The sequence below is a fragment of the Triturus cristatus genome, chromosome 1_2, assembly GCF_964204655.1.
Source record: "Triturus cristatus chromosome 1_2, aTriCri1.1, whole genome shotgun sequence".
In the NCBI taxonomy this organism is placed as follows: Eukaryota; Metazoa; Chordata; class Amphibia; order Caudata; family Salamandridae; genus Triturus; species Triturus cristatus.
In genome coordinates, this window is record NC_140580.1 from 327823900 (window position 1) to 327850259 (window position 26360).

The following is a 26360-nucleotide window of genomic DNA, read 5'->3' on the forward strand; positions in this document are numbered from 1 at the left end:
CCATTCTCACCCTATTAAGAAAACTCTTTGGAGCACTGTCCCCAGTGGGAGTATGCCACGTAATCAGGTAACTAATTCTGCTAATAGGCACTACTTGGATTTTTTAGGCATAGGTATAGGAAACAGATTTGTCCCACTTACACACTTGAAGGCGTGCGATTGACTTCCTAGTGCAGATCCAAAACCAGAAACACAGGTGATGGTGAACTCAGAAGGTCCTATGGCATCTAATCGACACTGCCCTATTAGACTAAAACATAGATCAAGGTGGCCTGGCTCGCACGTGAAGTTAGCCACCTGGAATGTAGCAGGCATAGCCACTAAATAAAAAAAAAAACTTATGGTTAGTACTGTGGCAGCATCAGAATCTTTTATATTTGTAGGAGACGTGGTCTAGGGAAGACATCCATTTCAACGGTTACTGTTCGTATCAAACCAATGCTGTACCATCTGTAGCAGGAAGAGCTAAAGGAGGTCTTTTAACCTTAATCTCTAATACACTCTGAATTAAGGTAAAAGAGTTCCTTACTTCTAGTCCACAATTCCATTTTTTACTGATTGAGGATAATATATATCAGGACTGGCTTTTAATACATTTTTATTATAAAAATTGTACTGATCCACAAACATTGATAGGTGCCATAGAATCTGAACTGAACAAATGTATCCAAATCCAGAGGAAGAAAGATGTCAATCTAGCATGGGTAGGAAACTTTAACATGCTGCCATGTAAATATAAGATGAATAAAACAAGTGGTACTGTTGATAATCAGGATGAGCCAATTTACCACTTTGAACACCATGATTACGGGAACAGTCTAAACAGGATCATCTGTGTGAGGGATCTGGAAATTTGTAATCGGACAGACCCCTATGCAGGGGATTATGATAAGACCTTTATTCATAACGACTATGTGTCGACCAAAGATTTTGTAATAATATCATCTTCAATTAGGGAAAGGATTGATCACATTGATACCCAATTCTCACTGTATAGTGACCATGCCATTACCTCCGCCTCAATGATACTAGGAGTTTTCCCAAAAATCTAATGCTAAAAATGGAGAAGCCAATATTGGGAAGGAAAAATGGCTTCCGACTAAAACAGTCCCAAGTAAATAAGACAAAAATGCTCTCGCAAATTGTGACTGAGAATTTGGGGTTGGTTTTAAAATGTCTGGATCTAGATGATAACTATGAATCAGTTGCTAACATTTTTGAGAACCTCCTAGAGAAGATTAAAATAGCCTTAACTCGTCCTAATTCACAAGCAAATCCTACTTTAAATCGTTGGTTTGACCAGGAATGCTCCAAAGCATCTAACAATATTCATATAGCACTTAAAGAACAACCCAGGGATGTGGACCGGATTAAGTTACTTCCGAAGACATACCTAGTGGCTAGAAAAACAAGGGAACAGGCTTTAAGAGAAGAATCTTGAAAAGGCAGCAATTTCGAATATCAGTAAAGATTTCTGGGGGGTGATTGACGCACCCTTCTTTAAAAAAATACTGACCCTTCCATAGATTCACATGTTAATGAAGACACATGGGTGTCTCACTTTGAACAGATTTTTGCTACTTGCGATACATTTCCCATTGACTGTGGCCCCACTGACTCATTGCAGTCAGATCGACTGATTTTCTTAGTTGAGGAGATCAAAGTGTCACTGAGTAAGTGCATTAGGGATAAGGCATCGGGCCCAGATGGGGTGCCTATCAACCTTTTTCTGGATTATCAAGACATATGAACCCCTTCAATAAGAAACATGGTTAATGTTGTAGCAAAAACCACTCCACTAGACTCCTGGAAAACCAGTGTTATTGTTCCCATTCATAAAAGGACCCTAAGGACAACCCCCAGAATTATAGGCCGATTTTATTATTAGACACTACAGCAAAACTCATGGGGCGTTTACTATTAAATAGGCTGGAAGAGTGGGCAGACAAAAAGAATATTCTTATGCAATCACAGTATGGCTCTCAGAATGGTAGGGGCACTATAGATCTGTGCCTCAACTTATCATTAATTACTGGGAAATACACTAGAGCGAAGTCCGGCCAGATTTTTATGGCATTTATGGATTTAAGTCAAGCGTTTGATTGTGTAATTCATTCCAAGCTCTGGGAAATAATGGAGGAGTTGGGGTGAATTCAGCAATAATTTGCTTTATTCAACAAATGTATTCCAATGCCACTGCTCGTGTTATATTTGGGAAAAGGGAGAGTTAACACGCCCATTCAAGATCAAAAGAGGTGTTAAGCAGGGCTGTGTCCTCGCCCCCTTTTTATTCTCTGTATACACCAATGGAGTTGAAGCAGCTCTCCTAGGAGTAACCCCAGATGTTCCTAAATTTGGCTCCACTGCTATACCCAGTTTAGCATACGCCGATGATGCAGGCTTAATTGCAAGAACAGGGGTGGCCCTTCAACGGCTAATAACGGCCTATGTTTTATTTATGTTCTCACTGGGTTTGAAGGTGAATGAATCAAAGTCCTTTGTCCTTGTTATAGGGACTTCATCTTCGAAAAAGATCCCAGAACTTTACAAAAGTCCACGGAGACTGGAGATTGTAGACTCGTTTCCATATCAAGGGGTTCACTTCGATAAAAAACAGTCATGGGCACCTATGGTGAATAATAGGGTGTTATTAATGGAGCGGGGTAAGGTAGCAATCTGAACTTCTGCAAAAAGACTAGGGTCTAAACCACTATCGAAAATAAGGTAAGTATACCAGGCGAAGATAGTAACAGCAGCAATGTATGGGGGGTAGGGGTATGGGGGATGGCCACGGCAATCCAATTCCAAACCTTGGAGGATAGATTTTATAAGAAGCTTTATGCCGTCCCTATTTCATATTCAAATTATATCTACCATCTTGAATTAGAAATCCCGTACCTGATCGACAACATTAAGATTGCCCCTGTACTCTTTTGGCACTTGATCTGGTGCAGGGACACAGTGAACCTGACCCAGGTCATAATTAAAAATTGTATAGATCTGGATAATACTCGTAAAATTTCTTGGCTCGGGTATGTGAGATCTTCATTGATGACACTAGGATTGGAAAAACAAATTGTTAACCCGAGTTTGTGTAATACGATAACAAAGGGAAAACTGAGGTGTATACTATTGGAAAAGTTGATATATGAGCGCCAAAATGTAAGTTACTCCAAGGTTACTGTGATGTTGTATCATTCCTCTCCTGGAATACCATCTTGGGGTTTCTCTTACTTAGAACAGATAAGAAACTCGCAGTGAGATTTATTCTAATTAGATTACGACTGAACCTAATTTCTTTCATGCTAGGTTTCCCTGCGAAGTAATTTAGACATGCTGACTTGGTACCTTGCCCCTGTGACTGTGGTTCAGAGCAGTTGGACTTTCACATACTTTTTCTCTGTGGGTTTTACAAAAATGAACGAATTAGATTTTTATGTCCAATTTGAAAGAAAATGAATTTTAACCAATGTCGTCATTATACTTAAAGAAACTCTCAGATCCATTTGTATGCTTTTTAGTAGCTTCTAAGGAGAAGGAAAACTGGTCTGCACATGCCTTGCCAATATTGATCAACTGGTTGTTAGTCTTACTAATCCAATTTTAATATGGATATTTGTAATTACAATTTATGATATGAATTTTTTAAACTTTATTTGTCTTTTTAGCATGTTTGGTGTTAAAAATCAAATCAGGAATTGTGTGCAAATTGATTTGAATACAAACTTCTTTTTACTGCTTTGTACTTTTATGATCTGTATTTTTAAATGGATCGAATAAAGTTCCTTTGAATTTGAATTTTGGATTGTGCAATCTAACAATTCATTAATATATGACAACATATAAAATTAAGAAAAATAATCCTTCCATGTTTAGATGCAGTGAAAATAACGTTTTCAATTTTGGACGGTCTTTATCTCCCCTTCCAGAAGCCTAATATTTGTGCTTCATTAAGATTTGACAAGAATTCTGGGGGACGGAAGCGCAGGGATTTTCATGGCCACCTAAAGTCTCATGGGAGGCAGAACACTGGTAAGGGCAAGAATACGTGATTCCACTGAATCTGGGCATGACAGATATGAGGTCACAGAATGGGGAATGACATGCAGGCATGGGTACACTTGGGCGCTTTACCCCATTCGGATTCCAGATTCGAAGGCCTATCTGCTGACATATTCCATCTGCTCAGGAACAGGTGGAAAATGTCAGGAGACCCACATGTGGTTTCACTGCACGTGGAAATGTACCTGGCAGAACAGGCCCTGATATCCCTGTACCATTTTATTTGGATGCGGAAGCACTGGGCCACTCAAACTCAGATGGGACAGTCTCCCATTTGCCGAAACTGACCTGGCCAATTTGTAATGGGGGCCAAATGTCACTAGTGATGGCATGGACATTCAAAATCAAGCTTAAGTTGAGAAGCATTGGACAGAGTCAGTGTTGGAGGAGAACAGGCAGAATATTAAATATACTTGAACTCCCTCTCATCTATTTCATGTCACATGCCAGCCACACCACCAGTTTCCATTCTGCTACCCAGATTAGTCCACCAATTGTTGCATCTCCTATAGTATTTATTATTGTTTTTCTTAATTTATATTTATAGGACAGCCTAGCCAAAATAGTAGCAGAATGATTAGCAAGTAAGTAAAAAGAGAGTAAAAAATAGCAATCCTTTAATAGCAATTGCTAGTTAGTGGTATAGGCATATAGCGTCAATGGTAAAAAATTGACATCTAACTACTGGTAGCAGTATATCAATTTCTTCTTAGATTAAGGATATCAGAATTAAATAGAAACACGTTTCAGTATTTCCAACAGATGAGTAGTACTGAGGTCAATCTGATTTTAGGAGGTTCCAGATCCCGTGAGCAGCAAAGCAGAATGTTTAGATGGTATGATATGCTATACTTAACTTACAGATTTCTCTTTTTGGATTTCAAATCATTAGCGTAGTTCATCATTTGCTGTATTTTGGTTTTAAAATAAAACCATAATAAACAAGTATAACTAACATAAGCCATTGAAACACTTAAGAAGTCACCAGAGACCTACATTATGCAGCTCCATTTAAAAAGAGAATAATATAAGTACATTCAATAGGTAGCATTTGCAAATACGTCAAGACTGGCCTAATTTGACTAAAATGCAAACCTCAACAGAGTAATATAAACCTTACACACAATTGGGCATAAAATGACAAAACAGCATAAAGTGCATCTATCGTGTGCTGACAGTGAATCACAGCCACACAGACCCAATTTTTCACCTGATGCTACCCCCTTGTTACACCAAGTAAGAAGTGGAACAAATGTAAACTAAACCTGGTTATGAGAAAACAATTGAATTATTTATGTAAGTCACAAATGTTTGTTTAAAATATGAAGCCTACCCACCTCAACATGGTGTTGCTGTTCCCCAAAGAACAAATCTAATCTATTATAGGTCTGTATTCTATATTCCACTATGGAACAACTTTTCCTACCATCTTAGCTCAGACTACATGTAGAACGCTGTGATCCACCAACCATGGAGTCAAAGGGCTCACGTTCACTGCAAGCTGTGTCCTCATACCACATGAAGACTACCATCCCACCACATCTCTTCAAAGCACCACTACCTCATCCCTTCACTGAACCACATAGCATTTGGATAGCCTCAGTTTGTAACAGGGGCAGGTCTAGAAACCAAAAAAGTTAGTTAGTCAGAAATGGTTGGAGCCCAACCAAAGCGCTTGCTGATAGATGTGTTATTCTCGATCTTGTGTGAGAGATCTGCTATATTGGTTGCCCATATTTTAACAATAAAGCAATCTAGCATAATTTTTAGGGTAGTTATCCAGAGACACTACTGTCCTTGGGTATTTGAGTAAAGCAATCTAGCCTAATTTTATGATGACATGATATGCAAGAGTAGTTATCCAGAAACTCTACTATTTTTGGGTATGTTAGCATGCCCAAGAAAGTGGAATTTTCCAATTTACTGTGGAACCCACCAAGGAAAGACAGAGGGCAATCCATAGGTTTTGGTATTATACAAGCAGCCGTGATATATACCGGTTTGAAACACCACATTACTCAATCTATTTAGTCATCTTACAGTGACCATGCTAACAGCCAAACTAGTACTAGTGTGGAAAGTTATTTATTTGCACATGGATGCCATATTAGATCTTTGCAGGAGAGACACAGATTCAACTCACCTCCAATGACTTGAATCTGATTGTGCGAGAATGGGGGGTTGAATTCAAGGGAGGTGAGATGTAGCTATCATTACTACAGGAGGTGCAGTGGCACTAAGGCCAAGTGTGTTTACTATATTTGTGAAATATACTGTAGTACAATGTATTTTTAATTGTATTAATTTGTGTAAAAAACAATTAAGTACCGCAGTACTTTTTAGGTAGTACCACAGTACTCCAAAAACTTTAAAAAATATATCTTAAGTAATAAACTACTTTTACCTACTTTCACATACTTACCTAAAGTGCCTCAAGACTTCCTATGCTCTTATTACACAGTAGTACACTATATTTAAACGTAAAACCCACAACGCACACTAAATGTAGTTTAAACAACATGGCTGTCTTTTACTTTTCTAAAAGCAGTCATTAGCCAATCATATACTGCCTTGCCATTGGCATGTACTGCAGTATACCATGAAATTACAGTGGTATACCGCAGCCCAATATATCCCTGCATTTTAATGCCTTATAACTTTAAAACTGCTTAACCAAATTATATATTAGTGCCAGAAGGACCCTTTTTACCTCATATTCTACATTTCTGCCAATTTGTTATCACACTAAGACTTGTCATTTTGGCGCTATGGCTGTTTAAAATGTTGAAGGAAAAATTGTATTTGTTGCAAAACATATTTTGGGACGAATTTATTTTTGCACCCCCTAAACAAATCACCTCAAAACTTTGCATCATCTGTCAATGTAGAAAAACGCAATAGGTCTGGAAAGTTTCCTGGAGATTTGGCAAAAACTGACAAAGTTGTTAGCAAGCAAAAATCCGAGGACTTCCTATCTCTGCCACTCCTAACTGTAACAACAGCATATATATATATTCACTGAAAAAACCATAGGTTTCACACAAGTTATAGTTAGCTGTACATTTCACTCGTAAAAAACCAATGAAATTCCCCCGTTATAGTTAGTGCAGGCAACTATAACTCACGCGACCGCAATCCTCTGCTGATGCTAATACTGTATTTAGACACTTATTTGCCCATGTCTTCTTCCATTAAATTTTAGCTATACATATATTACAAATATTTTTTTTTCATAAAGACACATATGTCATCAGCAGAGGATTGCGGTCGCGTGAGTTATAGTTGCCTGCACTAACTATAACGGGGGAATTTCATTGGTTTTTTACGAGTGAAATGTACAGCTAACTATAACTTGTGTGAAACCTATGGTTTTTTCAGTGAATTTGCAAGGTTTTTTAAATGCTAATTCCTAACTATATCGTGTGTGAAACCTATGGTTTTTTCAGTGAATTTGTACGGTTTTTTAAATGCTAAGTTACTTTACGCCATTCGTGGCGTGCGCGACCAGTTAACGCAGTTCGTTCCGTGCGCGCACGGTGCGCTTCGCGCACCGTGCGCGCACAGTGAGCACGCGCACCGCGCGCCCACTTTACGCAGTTAGTGCCGTGCACGCACGGTGGTCACGCGGTGCGCTGCGCGCACCGCGTGCCCACGTTATGCGGGATGGGCCATGTACGCACGATGCGCTTCGCGCACCGTGCGCACATGGGGGACATATTATGCGCTTCGTTGTGAAAAGGTATTCATTTGTACTATTTCGTTTTGATATAAGCCATGCTCAAATGGTGCCCTTCGGGCACCATTTGCACACGGGGTGTGGAGAGTGTGGATAATTTTTTTTTTTTTAATAATTTTAACCGTACGCGTACGGTAAGCGTAATCGGCGAGTTTGTGAAAAAAAATAAAATTGTTTTTTTGGCCTTGGGGGTTGTTTGGGGACACCTATATCGATGCTGGGTGGTTAAGAACTGAATATACTGCCCCTTTAGATGGTTTTTGTCTTTGTTTTTGCTGCCCCCCTCAGAGTGCGAGAGAGAAAATGGCGGCCGCCGCTTCCTGGTTTCGACCGATTCGAATGTTTACTTAGATCGAACAGCCAATCAGAATCGCGCTCGCGCACGTCACCGTACGCGTACGGTAAGCGCACCGTAAGCGCACCGTAAGTTGGCTCAGATATATATATTGATTTAAAGGCTATTTTCTCAGAATCTACTGAACAGATTTACACCAAACCTACAAAAGGCACTTCCTTGACCTGTAGACTACCTCTCTGCCAAATTTCAAGGAACTCTGTTCAGCCGTTCGGGCTGTAGCTGTGTCTAAAGGTCCTATGGAAAAATGCATGGGAAAAACGCGTTTTGGGACCCCCCTTTTATCTCAGCCCCCGCATGACGAATCCCCCCGAGACTTTCAGGGTAGGAGCGGAGCGCAGCACCCCACCTATTTTGAAATTTTCGCGAGGATTCGTCGACCGGCGCCAAAGTTATTCAAAATAGAATGTTGCGGTTTTCCTATGGAAACAGGGTCCTAACTATAACTACCTACTGGCGACCGCCAGTAGGTAATATATATATATATATATATATATATATATATATATATATATATATTCACTGAAAAAAACATAGGTTTCAGGCACATTATAGTTAGAAATTAGCATTTAAAAAACCTTAGAAATTCACTGAAAAAACCATAGGTTTTAGGGACGTTATAGTTAGTTGGACATTTCAGCTAACTATAACTCGCGCCCCCGCAATGCACTGCTGATGATGTCACATATTACATCATTCATGAAATGGTCAGTGGCATCACTGATGACATCACCAATGACATCTCAAATGACATCACTGATGACATACTGGAGGTACCTGGTGGGCACCCCGGGACACTGCAGGAGCCGGCCCTGGGTGGTGGCGGTACCCAGGGCCATCACGGGCTCTAGGAGGGGGGCCCCCTCCCTATGTGATTAAAGCCCCGGGGAGGTGGTGGTCCCCAGGGCTCGGGGGTCTATAACGGACGACCGCATTTCCATTTTAGTGACCCGGGGAGGTGGCGGTTCCCGAGGCGTGTGGAGGGGGCTCGAGACCCCCCACACAGGATTGCTTAAATTTTAAAAACTAGCCCCGGGGGTGGTGGTCCCCATGGCTGCGGGGGGCCGTGTGCCCCCGTGAATACCTAATAAAAGCCCCGGGAGGATTGCATGGGTAGTGACAGGGTGATGACTGGACTGCATGGGTACAGCTCAGGGTATTTTAGCAGTGCATGAGTTAGTGCATGGGTCATTGCATGAGTGCCTGGCTAGTGACTGGATGATTAAAGTGCTGCAAGGAGAGTGCATGGTGAATTTATAAGTGCTTGGTTTTGGCAGGATGATTGCATAAGTACACACATGTTACATCAGGCCCCGCCCCCTCCATTCGCCACTTTGAAAACACGCCCCCGGTGGGTTTTAAGTAGGTGAATTAATTCCCCTTGAATCCTGAGGGTCCCTGGGGGCCAATTAGCCCACCAGGTGCCTCCAGTAAGCACCAGAGAGCTGCGTTGCAGAGAGGTGGTCCGAGGCCATGCTCCTTTTTACACCTCTCTGCAACGCAACTCTGTGGGCATCTGAGGAAAGCACTTTTGCTGAAATGCGTCATGCTTGTTTTTAAGGAATAAAAGGCACTTTCTGAAGCCCCGCTGTGTGCTCTGGTTTGTTGACAAAGGAGAACAAATGCGGTTTTCATATATGTATGTATATATATATATATATATATATATATATATTCACTGAAAAAACCATAGGTTTCACACACGTTATAGTTAGGAATTAGCATTTATAAAACCTTGCAAATTCACTGAAAAAACCATAGGTTTCACACATGTTATAGTTAGCTGTACATTTTACTGATAAAAAACCAATGAAATTCCCCCGTTATAGTTACCGTAGGCAACTATAACTCACGCGACCGTAATCCTCTGCTGATGCTAATACTGTATTTAGACACTTATTTGCCCATGTCTTCTTCCATTAAATTTTAGCTATACATATATTACAAATATTTTTTTTTCATAAAGACACATATGTCATCAGCAGAGGATTACGGTCGCGTGAGTTATAGTTGCCTACAGTAACTATAACGGGGGAATTTCATTGGTTTTTTATCAGTAAAATGTACAGCTAACTATAACATGTGTAAAACCTATGGTTTTTTCAGTGAATTTGCAAGGTTTTTTAAATGCTAATTCCTAACTATAACGTGTGTGAAACCTATGGTTTTTTCAGTGAATTTGTACGTTTTTTTAAATGCTAACTTACTTTACGCCATTCGTGGCGTGCGCGCCCAGTTAACGCAGTTCGTTCCGTGAGCGCACAGTGAGCACGCGGTGCGCTTCGTGCACCGCGCGCCCACTTTACGCAGTTAGTGCCATGCACGCACGGTGGTCACGCGGTGCACATGGGGGACATATTATGCGCATCGTTGTGAAATGTTTTGTTTATTATTTTCATTTGTTTAATATGCCATGCACAAATGGTGCCCTTCGGGAACCATTTGCACATGGGGTGGAGAGAGTGTAGATAATTTTTTTTTTTTAAACAAATTTTTACCGTACGCATACGGTAAGCGTAATCGGCGATTTTTCGGGGGTTGTTTGGGGGCCCGTATATCACTGCTGGGTGATTATTATCACAATATACTGCCCCTTTACACATTTTTGGGCTTCATTTATGCTGCCCCACTCAGAGTGCGAGAGAGAAAATGGCGGCCGCCGCTTCCTGGTTTCGGCCGATTCGAATGTTTACTAAGATCTAAGAGCCAATCAGAATCGCGCTCGCGCACGTCACCGTACGCGTACGGTAAGCGCACCGTAAGCGCACCGTAAGCTGGCTCATATATATATATTGATTTAAAGGCTATTTTCTCAGAATCTACTGAACAGATTTACACCAAACCTACAAAAAGCACTTCCTTGACCTGAGGACTACCTCTCTGCCAAATTTCAAGTAATTCTGTTCAGCCGTTCGGGCTGTAGCTGTGTCTAAAGGTCCTATGGAAAAATGCATGGGAAAAACGCGTTTTGGGACCCCCTTTTATCTCAGCCCCCGTTTGACGAATCCCCCCGAGACTTTCAGGGTAGGAGCGGAGCGTAGCGCCCCACCTATTTTGAAAAATTCGCGAGGATTCGTCGACCGGCGCAAAAGTTATTCAAAATAGAATGTTGCGGATTTCCTATGGAAACGTGGTCCTAACTATAACTACCTACTGGCGACCGCCAGTAGGTAATATATATATATATATATATATATATATATATATATATATATATATATATATATATACATCAAACATGATCTCTTTCCTCTCCTCTGGTAACAGACCTGAGCACACAGTGGAAATGCAGAAATCCACTTTATTTTCAACAGCATAACGTGTTTCAGCTACTGCCTTTTTCAAATGCTCAATGAGACAGGTGTTTGAATACGTCATCTTAAATGCATGTGACTTCGCTGTTATTGGAGGATGTTTAATGGCCAGCGTGGAAATACTACTCAAATGCAGAATTCTGTCTTGGCTCGTCGAAGTGCTGTCACCACATATGTTGAAAACATTATTCTTCCCACCTCAATAAATTCATGGCTGACTCAAAATTGTTCCAAATACATGTGCCCCTTCTTTTCCACTGCTGTGCATGTTTTAAGGCTTTTCACACCAATGTCACGTTTTCAATAACATTAGTCTCTGCCATTCTCACATCCGGCCGCAAATATCCTAGAGATAGTAGCTTCTGATAACACAGCTTAAGTAAACCACGCTAACCATGGTCTGACCTCTGTTATATATGGTTAACACATTGGTAGCTCAAGGTAGAGATGCACTCAGGCTCCGACGTAAGGTTACCAGCCTTTATTCCATCAGGTACGGACAAGCATCCCATGCAGGTGAGTTATGCAGCTTTCCCTGCTCCCTATGCGTTTCGAGTTTCTTCTTCGTCAGGGGATGTGTGGAAAGTTCATGCTATCGCGGGCTAACTCCCATAATACATACACAGTCCCGCCATCAATTTCATTTTGCAGAGACTTGTGGGAGTTGTAGTGCCACAACATTCAATTACAATACAGCGCACTTATTCCTGCAGTTTGAAGCCCTGGGTGGACCCCCGCATGATGGCCTGCCCTAGATCCTGCGTCGTCGCCCCACTTGAGGACAGTCAATCTCTTCCTCGTGGCCCCCTAGTGATCCTGGGGTGGTGCAGTCTCTGGCAGATGAGTCTCCGCCGAACAATTGGTAAACACATTGGTACCTCAAGGTAGAGACGCACTCAGGCTCCGACGTAAGGTTACCAGCCTTTATTCCATCAGGTACGGACAAGCATCCCATTCAGGTGAGTTATGCACCTTTCCCTGCTCCCTACGCGTTTCGAGTTTCCTCTTCGTCAGGAGATGTGTGGAAAGTTCATGCTATCGCGGGCTAACTCCCATAATACATACACAGTCCCGCCTTCAATTTCATTTTGCAGAGACTTGTGGGAGTTGTAGTGCCACAACATTCAATTACAATACAGCGCACTTATTCCTGCAGTTTGAAGCCCTGGGTGGACCCCCGCATGATGGCCTGCCCTAGATCCTGCGTCGTCGCCCCACTTGAGGACAGTCAATCTCTTCCTCGTGGCCCCCTAGTGATCCTGGGGTGGTGCAGTCTCTGGCGGATGAGTCTCCGCCGAACAATTGGTAAACACATTGGTAGGTCAAGGTAGAGACGCACTCAGGCTCTGACGTAAGGTTGCCAGCCTTTATTCCATCAGGTACGGACAGGCATCCCATGCAGGTGAGTTATGCAGCTTTCCCTGCTCCCTACGCGTTTCGAGTTTCCTCTTCGTCAGGGGATGTGTGGAAAGTTCATGCTATCGTGGGCTAACTCCCATAATACATATACAGTCCCGCCTTCAATTTCATTTTGCAGAGACTTGTGGGAGTTGTAGTGCCACAACATTCAATTATATATATATATAAGGGGGCCATGTGGACACCTCGAGCCCCAGGGACCACCACCTCCACGGGGCATATAAAATATATCATACTAGGAGGGAGGGCGCGTGGACCACCACCTCAGCAGGGTGGCCTTTTCACAGAGGAGGGAGGACCACATGGTCTCCTCCTGGAGCCATTTACGACCCTGGGGACCGCCACCCCTCCGGGCTGGCACCTGATATTACTCAGGCTGTCAAACCGCTCCTGTTTGCTGGGAGCAGCGTTTTTGCCTGTTTCCCTACACTGTCAAGCGGGCAGGGAAACAGATGAAACATTTGCACTTACACACAAGGAGCTGCATGTTTAGCAGCTCCCTGTGTTTGAGAGCAATGCCTGCTACCGCTGGAGGCGGCGAGCTGGCAGGGACCCCGGGGGCATTAAAGCTTCCCCAGTGGTAGCCAACACTGGGCTGAAATGAGCCTGGGGAGGGGGAAGGCACGCTGCCCCCCCTCCCTCACTGTATTGTGGCTGGCCTGGGCCCCGGGAGATGGGGTCTACGATGCTGAAATAGGCCAGGGAAGGGGGGACCCTCCACTTCTAATAATTGGGCAACCCTCCCCACCCACCATAGTAGTATGCAAAGGTCTTCCTGCCTTTTGCCTGGATGATGGCCAGTTTACCAAAATGCACCCAGCGCGATTCCCGCCAATTTTGGTGACATGTTCTTCATGTCGAGGAATATGAGGGCATCTCCACCAAACAAAGAAGGACTTACTTCATATAGATAAGAGGAAGTACCCTTGTTTGGTGGAGATTTGCATCTTTGTAGTCTCGTTCTCCTCTCTGTAGGAAGATACAAGTTATCACAGATTTCTGGATAAAGACATAGAAGGAACAATCACATTGCTGAAATGCACACAAGGTTACTGGAGATATTTCCTTGTGGTACATTACACAGATGTAGTGTAGAATACGCATAGGACACTTCACAATGAGATAGCCGTTACTAATTAACCAGAAGAAAGTATTCCTTTTGAGTAGCTATTGCGTGGAAAGCTGTGGATTCGTGTTGGATAAAGGGGCAGGTGCAGTTCCATTGTGGACCAGTCACTCACACAGCTATTGACATACCCACACAGACACTTAAATGCCCACTCACACACCCACTGACAGACCCACTTAGACACTGATACGCCCACTCACAGACCCATTCAGACACTCATACACCCAGTCACAGACCCACTCAGACACTTACATTCTCTCACAGAACCACTCAGAGACTCATGCACCCACAGAACTTCTCATACTCTCTCACACCTACTCACAGACCTACTCAGAGACTCACACACTGACTCACAGACCCACTCAGAGACTCACACACCCACTCACAGACCTTCTCAGAGGCTCACACACCCACTCCCATACCCACTCAGGGACTCAGGCACTTAATTGCAGACTCATTCAGACTCTCATGTACTCACTCACAGACTGACTCACACACTCATGGAGGCACTCACAAACCCACACAGACACTCTCTCAACTACACACAGACCCAATCAGACACTCACTCATGCGCCCACTCATACACTTATGCACCTGCTCAGACTCTCACGCACTAACTCGCAGACCCACTCAGACACTCACGCACCAGTCACAGGCCCATAGAGCCACTCATACATCCACTTACTGACCTATAAAGCCACTCACACACACACACTCTCAAAGGTTGCAGGTTACGGTTAGTAAATATTGTTTTTTAAACTTTGAAATTCACTAAAAAAATAAAGGTTACATGGACGTTATAGTTAGGAAATTGAATAAAAAAAGCTTAGAAATACAGGGACCTTATAGTTAGGCTCAGATTTCACTTGTACAAACTATTGAAATTCAGCAGTTTTAGTCACCTGAGTTAACTATAACTTACACCCCTGCAATGCACTGCTTATGAACTCACATATTACATCACTCATGAAATGGTCGGTGACATCATTGATGACATCTCAGATGACACCAGAGTTGCAGACTTTGAGACTGTAGAAACAAGTTTGAATCCTGGCATCGGCTCAACATGCTGTGATTCTGGACAAACTACTTTGGGCCAGATGTCTGAATACCTGGGGTTGTATAAGGGAAAGGGCTCATTATACCTATTTGAATGATGATGCACCTTTAAACAGGTGCACTGAGTTGCAAACAGGAACAGTGCATTCAATTATAAAGAATGTGCGACTCTAGGGTAGCTACAAACTTGTGCTGAGCTGGGAGCAGGGCATTCAAATGAAGTATAGAGCGGTTGCTTCAAAGCTGCTCAGTGTTTCACAGTACAGGCAGCATTCCCCTGCTCTTTAAAGAAGGGAAAGAAATCCCCCTGCGGCTGGGTGAAGTGAGTGATGGCAAGATTGCACTCAACTGCAGGGAGATCTCAGGGGGTCCACAGGACCCTCTTTCACCTCTTGAAAAGGCTGCTGTCAGGAGACACACTGACAGTGTGCCACCTTTTTATGTTGCAATGTTTGCCTCTGCACCCGAGTCTGTAATACGGTATGGGTGCAAAGGCAAAGAGAATACCTCATATGCATGGGGTTACGCCTTCTCATTATAAAGCAGGCACTACATGTGCGCCAGCGCTATCAATAATATTACAGAGGTGGACACACAAGCATTTGCGGCCCCTTCTCTAATACTGTTGTGCCCGCGAGGTGCCCAATGCAGAAACACACGACATTTGTGCCCTGGGGGCACAATGTGTAATTCAGTCAGTGGTCATAAATTGTGACCACTAAAGAGTTTTAAGAACCAATCTATGTACTAATAGGTTGGTTCTTTAAAATCTGAATTGTAGGAGGTTGCAATCCTACCTAACTTTTGAATATTCATGAGATAGTTCGTAAATTGCACCTCACTACGATTGGAGTGATTACTGGGATGGTGTCCTGCTTGGACCAGAAGAGCACCATGTCTGGTTTTGATTTTAAATATTGTAACCTTTTTTCAAAATGCTACCCATTTTTCTTAAAGGTAACAGGGTTGTGTTTTTTATTTATTTTTAAGTTTGTGTAGGCGTTGGCAGTGATCCCCTTCCTCAGTGCCCTACTCTCAAACAAACTTTTTTTTACATTAACCTCTTCAGCGCTGCGCGGATTCCCGCGCGGTGCTGAAAGATCTGAGTGCGGGCGGGGCCATGACGGAACGGTTCCGTCATAAGCACAGCCCAACCGACGTGCATGACGGAACCGTTCCGTCATCGGCGTCGAAGAGGTTAAAAAAGGGGAAAGGGTCCCAAAGGGACCTCTCTCCTTACCAAATGCATTACAACCTTCTTTGAGGTAATATTTCAATGTTTTGCAACTCGATTTTTGTTGCAAACATTATGTTCAGTAGAAGCAATAGTGTGGACAGGCCTTTTTTACCTATGTAACTGGAGTGGAGCTTACTCGGCCTCTCGTGTAAAGGTCCGTGGTGGTCTACTTAACTCATCCTTGGCCAGCATGGATTTTATGTAGTGCTGGACATGAGTGATACTTGTGTGTGCATGCTGGAATGCATGTGTGCACCTGTGCATGGAACATAACATGGAGGCATGCAGGCTCCATTTTGGAAGAACATGGCCTGGAGAGGCTCAAAAGGTGAGGACTGCAACCACTAGTTGGGCAGATGTACATTGCTGACATTCCTGAGGGCTCGAGTTGGAAACACAGACTAAGGGGCATATTCACAAGGAACTATCACCGAGTTAACGGCACTTTATCGCAGCCAAAGTTTCGATAAATGTATCGCCACATTCACAAGCTGGTGTTAACAGCCGACAGCAACAGGTTACCCGTAATAGCAGCTGCAAAAAACATCGCCACAGATGACCCCCGCAACTATCGCTAATGAGATGCAGAGTAGGCATTCCCATGCCAAAAGCCGCATCAACACAACTCCACAACATTCACAACGACCAGACAGAACTGCGATAAGAACACAAAACCGGCGATAAGGCGCGTTAGCAGCAGGAAAATAACACCTGCTCTTACCTGGTGCTAAGTTGGACCACAGCCTGCACCTCGAAAGGGAGCCCAGCCCAGAGCCACACATGAAGAACTACAGATGCCCCCGAGCAACTGCCCATGCAGCACGGACACCCAAGAGGGCCACAACACCCACCGACACCACACCCAGGCCCGCAACCCCCCCCGGAAAATTAAACTGCACACCGCGAATCCCCCAAAAAATAAAACTTTGACTGATGTCACACAAGCAGGAATACCAACACACATGCGTGCCCAGAAAATGGAGAATCAATCATACAGCAATGCAATCACCAACACAAAACACCATTCAAACCAAACTTCGGATGAGTCCTAGCGGGTCTGCACTGGACAATCTGTAGGACACAGCCTGGAAGATAAATTCCGAGAGAAGAAGGAGTGCCATGCACACAACAAAGGAAAGAGAGTGAGAGAGGGAGGGAGAGAGCGAGGAAGAGACAGAGTGAAACTGCACAAGCAGCGCAAGGCTTCCCGAGCACCTGGCCCTACATGCCAATATGTGTGTGTGTATCGCTATCGGGACACCATGAGGCCAAGACCTTGCCCCAATCACTGCGCCAAAGCCACATCACATTCCGAAAATGCAAGTAGTAGTCAGACACACATCAGGGATGAAAGCTCTTTTGTACCAATGCAGAATGCGGGAGGACACCTGCACCTCCGACCCTGGTCCTGAACGAGGCTGGAACACCCTGAGAGAGATGCCATGGCAGACGTGGATGACTCCCACACCACGCATTACGCAAATGAACAATCCAACTGATCCACACCCCACACACAGAAGGCCCTGCCTGAGGTACCCCCACATGGGATGCCCTTGACACTCACAGAAACAGCAACCCATTCTACCCAATGTGGCACACACAATCTAATCATAGCCCAGAGCTGTGGCATATCCTCCACACAACTGCCGCAGTGCAGAAGAGTGCTGGTTCCACACGACGCAACAACGCAATGTCAGGCCATCTCGGGCACATGCACAACCCCCGTCAAGTGGAACAGTACCATGCATGTATGCTGCATTCACTGGGCACACTGCCACTGGCAGTGCTGCGGATCAGCTACCGACTGAGCTTCCGCCTGGCGTACGTCACCTGTGTCCATCCCTGGTTCCACTGCTGAACATGCATATTTGAGTATCGCATGAATGTCTGCCTATCCAACACAACCGTAGATGAATTGGGCTATGACTTGTGACTGCACCCCCTGTTGGATCATGAACAGGAGTGTACCGAGACAGCCGTGCATGGGATGCATTGACATGCTGCGTATGTATTGGCAGCTGTGCATGGGAGATTGCTCAATTCCTCGTGTGCAGTGACCACATCGAGGGACTACCCTATTGGGCTGTGTTGAGGATTGGGGAAACGGCGTGGGCTGAGCACACCTGCCCGGTCCAGTTAATGGATTGGCTCACCCTGGTGTTCCTCGAACACGACAACAACGTACTATTGGAACACATTGCACATTAAGCTGCGCTGGCATTCATGGACGAGTAACTACGTCCCTGCAACCACATCTGATTGACACCCACAGCACAGGTCCCAACAACTTGTTGCATTGTGAGAAATAATCACATAACCCACCACAACAGAGGACATATCTGCCATCCTCCGGACTGGGGATGCATGTGCTTGTAACTATGCGTGTGTACATACACCTGTGCAAGGTGATGCCGGTCCATGCTCGGAGGAACACAGCATCGTTTTGCAACGTTACCAATTCTGACACACTGCTGGGGTGAGTGATGTGGCAATGTAGGATGACGTGAACCGGTTGGACCCTTCCACCTGATCACTGTCAGCAGAGCAGACAATCTGTGCACTCCGGTGGCAGAGCACTATGCTGATCACATGGGCAGTGAGTCGAGCCCCCTCACACAGGGCAATGGGCAGACACCAGACAACACATGACTCATCCAGAACGGCAAGGTGTGCTGAGACCGTTGTCCATTTTTGCCTCACCATTTCCTGAACCTCGACATGTTCCTATGCTGCGTGCAAGCGCCTTAAGCCTATCCCTGCCTGTTGTGGCCGTTGCCTCGTCCGTACTGACACGCACATGCCAATAAAGTCTATGCCAATCTATTGGTGTCTAACTGTGATGAGTGTTGAATTGAATGTCCACTCGTGATCCACAATGTGCATCGTCCCTACACAGGGAGGAACTGACTGACGCACAAACAATGGGGGTGGCTCCCTTTTGCAATCTCCACCTCTGTGGGCCAGACATTGTAATGGGATAGTTGCTGGCCGGCCTGTGCACTTACGTGACTTCTGAAATGAGAGTATGGGGTGCAAAATCAGATCATGTGTAGCTATGTCATGAATTGTAACAGGACATGGCCACACAGGTGTGTGCATGTAGGTATGCGACGTGAGGTCTGGTTGTCACATGTGTTGTAGGACCTGCTACCGATTGTGCATTCCAACACACAGCCCTATTCAATACATGTACGTGTGCCTATGTTGGGAGGGTGTGAGACTGTAATTAATGTGCAATGGGCACACACCTAGTACACACCTCCACAGTCTTCCAATTGGCCATTTGCCTCAGAAATACACATACACATAGATGTCAGTTACCAGGGTGTACCTACATGTGCATCATTGTCCCTATGTCCCACCATACCTCTACATGTAAGTGAACATAGTCATGACACATATGTATGATTTAGAATGTTTTATTCACATTCAGGTGATTGATGGAGCTGGAGCTGTACATGGCCATCCTAGCCCACATTACATGGAAGCTCAGTGGTGGGCCAAACAGAGTCCTTTAGGGAATGAAAAGTGTTTTGGACGAGGGGGAGTGCAGTCCACAGCAGGATTGCTGTGTGATTGACCAGCAGTGAGGATATGGCAGTCTGTGTCGAGTTCCGGGTTATTGTCACAGAGTGTTCCATGGGTCAGTGGGAGGTGTTCCAGGGCATGATGCATAGGTCAGAGCCAGGCTGGGACAGGCCATATGGCGGTGATGGATGGTACTGCCTCCTTCTACACACAGTAATTTCCATCCCCATCTTACTCCCTTGATATGCGTTCTGTGTCCGGTGTGTCCAGTGTGTGTGGCGGGGTAATGGCTGCATCACTGTGTGCCACTGACACATCAGACAGCGAAGGTGATGGGGCTGCATCGCCGTGTGCCACTGACACATCAGGGGTCGTAGCTGTGTGTGTCGATGTTCCCGTTGCAGCCATCTGTGACAGGCTCAGTGGCATCAATGGCAAGATGATGTACTGAAGGGCATTGAAGTTCCCAGCTACTGATCGCTGGTGTCCAGACGTGGCTGCCAGACGTCCAGCCTGCATCTGCTCCATGGTCTCCATTGCCCTCCGCAGCTGTGCCAACTCTGTGCTGTTATCGCTGGTGCCTGTCTGACCAGACAGTTCTTGTATCCGATTAATGGCCCCAGCGAGGTCAGCCAAGGTCTGTGGTGGAGCATGGTGCATGGAGGGGGTGTCTGATAGGGACTGTACGTGGTCCATGATGAGACTCAGACACCCACGTATGGCATCGAGTTTAGCTGCCACAAGCTCGAATCCCACCCGCAGCTGATCAGCCAACTCCACCTGCTATGCCCACACACGCTGTTCTAGTTCTGTGTCTTGGTCGGGGGGGTCTTGGGAGACTGCTGTGGTGGTGTGTGTTTCCTGCTGTGTGGTCTGTGCAGGTGGTGGGGTCACCTCGAGGCAGCTGGCCTGCCCTGCTCCTGAGGATGGGGTGCAGAGGCTGTCCATCATCCGTTGGAGGGTGTCCTGACATATGTAGGGGTTATCCTCTTCATCATCACTGATGGGAAGTGTGGTGTGCTCTGCACGAGGTTTTCTTTGTCCCTCTGAAATGTAAAGGGGTGATGCAGGTTAACAGTGTTGCACATGTATGTTGAAGGATTGCAGATGTTTACATTCAGAAATGTACATTGTGACTGTTTTGGTGGAGCTGGATATTTGATGGGAGACAGTGTGTTTACCAACTACATGACGGATGTGTGGTAGTACCCGTACATTGTCATCACACAGTGTCAGGCAATGCATGATGTGAGTGGACAGTTGATACGCACGAGCGGAACATGTTGTGAGCTATGTCCTCTGATTGCTATGTGTGTGTGCTGCATTGTGGGGGAGTTGCCCCTACAGCTCTGATTTTGTGTACCCTTCTCCCTTTGGGGCGCCCAAGCTGTTAGTGTCTAGCGATCTCCTCCAGCCGCAGGAGTGTATTTAGTGCAGAGTCTGTGCCACTCACTCCAGGCCCGCTGTGCCAGGAGCAGGGCACCTCTCACTCGATTGCTCCCAGGCCCTCGCAGGTCTCCCCAATCTGGCCTTGTTGTCGGTTCAGACCGCCCTGGGGGGCACGCCTGTACAGTCACTCATGGTACCTCATGGCTCTGGGGTGGTGCGCAGGGAGAGGGGAAGCCAGGCAGCCTTGCTCACATTATGGCGCAAAGCAGTCTTCCCGGGAGCCTTGGCAGTCCATGCTCTGTCGTCCAGTCTGGCTAGAAGGCACGCAGTCCACCCTCCAGTGCCGGATCCTCTGAAGCACCGCCACTCCTTGTTGCTGCTTTGCGCGGGCCTGTTCCCTGGATCACCGTTATGGGCTGGAGCCACAGCGTGCAGGCCGCAAACTCACTCACGGAGGGGAGACCGGTCACCCCTCTTGCTGGGCTCCTTTCTCGGTCCTCCAACCGCTGTCATGCCCATCCGGGAGGCCATCTCTGCACTCCCAGCTTTCGGCTCCGCGCTCAGGCCGTGAGCGTCACGTTTTCTCGCGGCCTCGAAGTGCCCTCTCCAGAGGCTTGCGGCCAGGTGGTCGACTGCTGCACCGCCCCTGCTTCAATGCGCTCGGGATCCACCAGAGATCAGGTATGGCCTAGGGTCATCTCCGGTACTCATGTGCCCCTGCCCAGTCGCACCAGGGTACCAGAGTTGGGTGAGATATGCCTTTATTGGCCACGGCGAGCGGAGCTCCTCAGGTTTGCTGTTGCTCCGCCGCCATCTTGGCCACGCCCCCATAAAATTATTTTAAAGGACAATGCAGTTCCTGCTAGTCACAAAGTCTGGAATATTCTTGGGAAAACTGAGACAAACGTTACATGACTTGTGATAAAGCAAATCATTGAGCCTATAGAGTATTTTCTGTGGGGTTTCCCATGCAGTGATCTCATTAAAGGGCTCAGTCAATTGTGGTTATGCATTGATTTATACAGTGTGAATGAGGAGATATTGATAGATAGACAGCCATTATGTAATCTCCATATGATGGTATCAACGCTTACAGTAGCAATGGGGTTTTCCGCTGTTCATCTCGATAGTGCATACCTTCAAGTGGCGTCAAATGAAGAATGTAAATGGCCTTTTGCAGTTGTTACACCAGAGGGCATGTTGCAGTTTCTTAGAATGCCTTTTGGTTAGGTCAGTGTTGCATCAGTGTTTCAGTGTATAATGAAGGAGATGCTTCAAGGGGTGACTGGCGAGGTAGCTTTCCAAGATGACATATTGCTGTTTGGAAATTCTTACAAGAATTATTATAAGAATTGTGTGCTGTTTTGAGTGTGTTTTGAGAGATTTTCCACACATAAGCTTAGATGTGAGAAAGTAGAGTATCTAGGGCATGACATTTCCAATGGTATTCATCCATACCAGAACCACATTCAAGCGAAACTGAAGGCGCCAGCTCCTCATTCCAAAGAACAGTTGTCAATCTTTTTTGGATTGACCAAGTTTTATGCAAAGTTTGTAAGGAGTTACAGCACCAGAGTTGAACCCTTGAAAGGATTATTGAAAAAGGTGCACAATTTTTGGGGGGAGTGGATCAGTAATGTGCTTTTTTCTACTAGAAGAAAGAGATGGTGCAAGATCCCTTTTTGAAGTTATATGAGGTAGTTAAAAGTATATGGTGGCAGTGGATTCCAGTAATTTGGGTGCAGGAGTAATGTTGCGCCAGCAAGACAGAAGGTTAATTGGGAGTTGTGTTAAGCATTGGGTACCACTGGGGAAACCTAAAAGAAATTATGCTGTCATTAAAAAAGGAAGTATTATCATGCACACGGGCTGCAGAACACTTCTAGGTGTTCTTATAGGGTGCACGTTTTGTGTTAAGAATGAACCACAAACCCCTTGTTAACATGTTGTCTCCTGGTGTGGGTGGATTGTTAACTGCACATCTTCCTTGTTTGGCAGCCAATCTCCAAGCCTAGCAGTATTCTATTGAGTATCTTCCAGGAAGGATGAATGTACATGTGGATTGCATGTTACATCTTCCTTTGACTGGTGAGAAAGGATGTGATGAGGAAGAAGATGAATGTGATGTTGCTTTTATCGTATATGTGAATCTATAAGACAACGTAGGAAGGTGAGAGTCTGTTGTTTTAAACAGGTGTGGGGAGAATTAGTTGAGCTTGATGCAAAGATGAAATTGCTTTGTGAGTATCTGGTTAAATGATGAAGACACCTTGAAGAAAGATTTTTTTTCAAAGTTGGCATAAGTTGATGGAGTCTGATGGGATTTTTGGTTTGGAAGATAAGGTTATTCCACCACATAATTTGAGGAAGACCATTTTCTATTTGGGCCATGAGGGTATTTGTGTATGTCCAAAACCAAAAGATGGTTTCACAAATTTTCCTGGTGGCCAGGAATGTATACATTACTGCACAAAACGGTATGAGAATGTACAGCGGATACGAATAGTGACAAGCCAGTGCTTATATCACTATGTTGACACCTATGGAGTGTACTACAGGACCATGGAGAAAATTGTTGTTGATATTTTGGTTCTTTTTGTGTTCTTTTGGGGGAAGAACTGTCTGCCTTGGTTTTAATGGACTATTTTACTAATTTACCAGACATTAGAATTGCGCAAAGGATTAATGCTAGTGTGGCTGTTAAGTTCTTGGAACATATCTTTTGTAGAGAAGGGCTTCCAGAGGATTTTATTTCGGATAGCGGTCATGAGTTTGTGAGTAAAGTACTGAGTGAGTTTTTGGTTAAATGTGGTGGTGTGCAAAGGAGAGTTGCTAACTATTATCTTAATCTAACAGACAAGTGGAGTGTTTCAATGGAGTAGTTAAAGAATCTATTCAGTTGGCTGTCAAGAGTGGTTTGTCCGGGAAAAGGGCTTACAGACAACCCTTTTGTCATATAGGATTTCTCCCAATTTTGTTACTGGTTTATATCCTTCAGAAAGGTTATTATGAAGGAAACATGTTTCCAAATCGGTTCTTTGGTGGCATATGAAGAGGAATGGTAAGGAGGAAGCAGAGGACTTTGTCAGTTGAGAGGTTTCAAAACAGGATAAAGGAGTATTTTCATACAATAAGAGGTATTGTCATTTGTCACATATTTGTTGTGGGTAAATGGGGCAAAATTAAGTTTCTGGCTGATGTGGGTAACGGCCTATGTCTGATACTGGTGGGTTATTTGAGGTCTTTAGCAGAGTGGTGAGAATGGATGGTGGAACGATTAGGAGTTTGAATAGGGTCTCAGCATGCCATGGAGCCATGTCAAATGACAGTGTTGTGTCTACAGATGCAGTTAATGTGTTTTTGGATGTGCTCAATGAGCAGGACGAGGTGTTTGATTCTGGACATTGAATGGAGAACAGGGAGGTGATGTGGTAATGTCAGAAAGAACTGTTGAGCAAATGGATGGGGGTGGTTCCGAACAGACACTGAGTAAGTCAAGCAGCACCAAGGCAAGCTGCCCCTGAAGTGGCAGTTCACAGGTGAAGCACCCATGCCAGGCACACACTTTACAGGACAAATACAAATTGCGGTTTGACAACCAGAGGGTCTGAGGGAAAATTTTATAAAGACCACACATGGTTTGTTCCCCCAAAAGACAGAATCAAAGAATTTACACTTTACAGGTTCATGAATTGTTTGGGATTATAATGTTCAAGTATTAATGCTTCACCTTCCAATGTTATTCATTTGATGAGATTTTCATTTTCTGATGTTTTTTTCTTGTGCGCGTTTTTTGTCTTTGAATGTAGGTTGTCATTAAGTGCTTGTAGGTTTTTGTTGGTGTGGTGCTTTTGGATGGTTATGTTTTGTAAAGTGACAGAGTATCCTCTTTCTGTTTTAAAGGGTAGGGTGTGTTATCTTCGTGGCTTCAGGTTTTCTTTGTATTTATATGTATAGCATGTTGGGTAGTTTGTGGTGACAGCTGTATGTGGTTGGCACTTGTGGGCAGCTGGTGTAGAGGTTGCGCTTTTATTGCGCATAAACCTGGTTCGCCTACTCAGCATTGGGTGTTGTTATCTTCCTAAAGTTGTGCTTCAGTCTACGGTTTTAAACTCCACAGGCCATGGAGATGATTCAGCGATATCATAAAAGTTGCATGAAAATCTCTGGCCGTGTTAAAACCCAGCGCCAGTAGACACGCTAGAAAAGGTCTTTTGTAGATGATTTTATGTGTATCTATTTTGATAATTGTTGCTATAAAGACTACGCATAATTTGATTGCTTTTAATTCCTACGCGTTTTACCTTTGCCCAATTAACAGATTTTTTTTTTCTTCTGATTCCTCTGTGCCCTTAATGTGTTGGTGTTTAATTTAATTGCTCTCGTGAATCTTTTAACTGCACCTGTGCCATGCAGGCATTAAAGATATTACCATTCTGGAGTTATTTTAATGTGCCTGCAGCTACATTTGTGTAATGAGATTTGACCTGACTGTGCAAAGGTGACCCCCAAGTTCTCAAGTTCAGTGGCCAACCAGCAGGAACTGTGATAGAGGTCTGCAGTATGCGGAAATATTATGAAATGCGGCGTTTGTGCTGCATCAGGCCCCGCTGCCTGCTCTCTGGAGATTGCACGGCCTTTCTTTCGGCTGAGGCCCTACCACACGACAGGCCCTGAGACTTATGCACATGCCCAGCCATTGGACTGGATGCACCAACCGCTGGCGCAGCCCAAGTCTAAAAGTGGGCAAGATTCCGATTTTTTTTCCATTCTGAAATATGTGCAATTTTCCTGAAAACTGAGCATAACATGCGGTTGTATATCAGAATTAATTACCAAAAATATGGTCTAACAGAAATATTGTGTCCGAAATATCAATTAGTAAAAAAATCGCTCAATTGAGTGTTCTATTATTACCTCCAATGAGACGATATTTTTGTAAGCATTTATGACGCAATATTTTTGTCAGATTATATTTTAGTTACGATATTCTAATACCATAGCATATTATGTGAAGTGTGATAGTGAATAAGTATAACCAACCAATGAGAAAACTATACGAAATCTGCGTGAGCTCAAAAAACGGGATTAAGGAGAGAATACTGACGCCATGTCTCTCTCACTTCTCATGT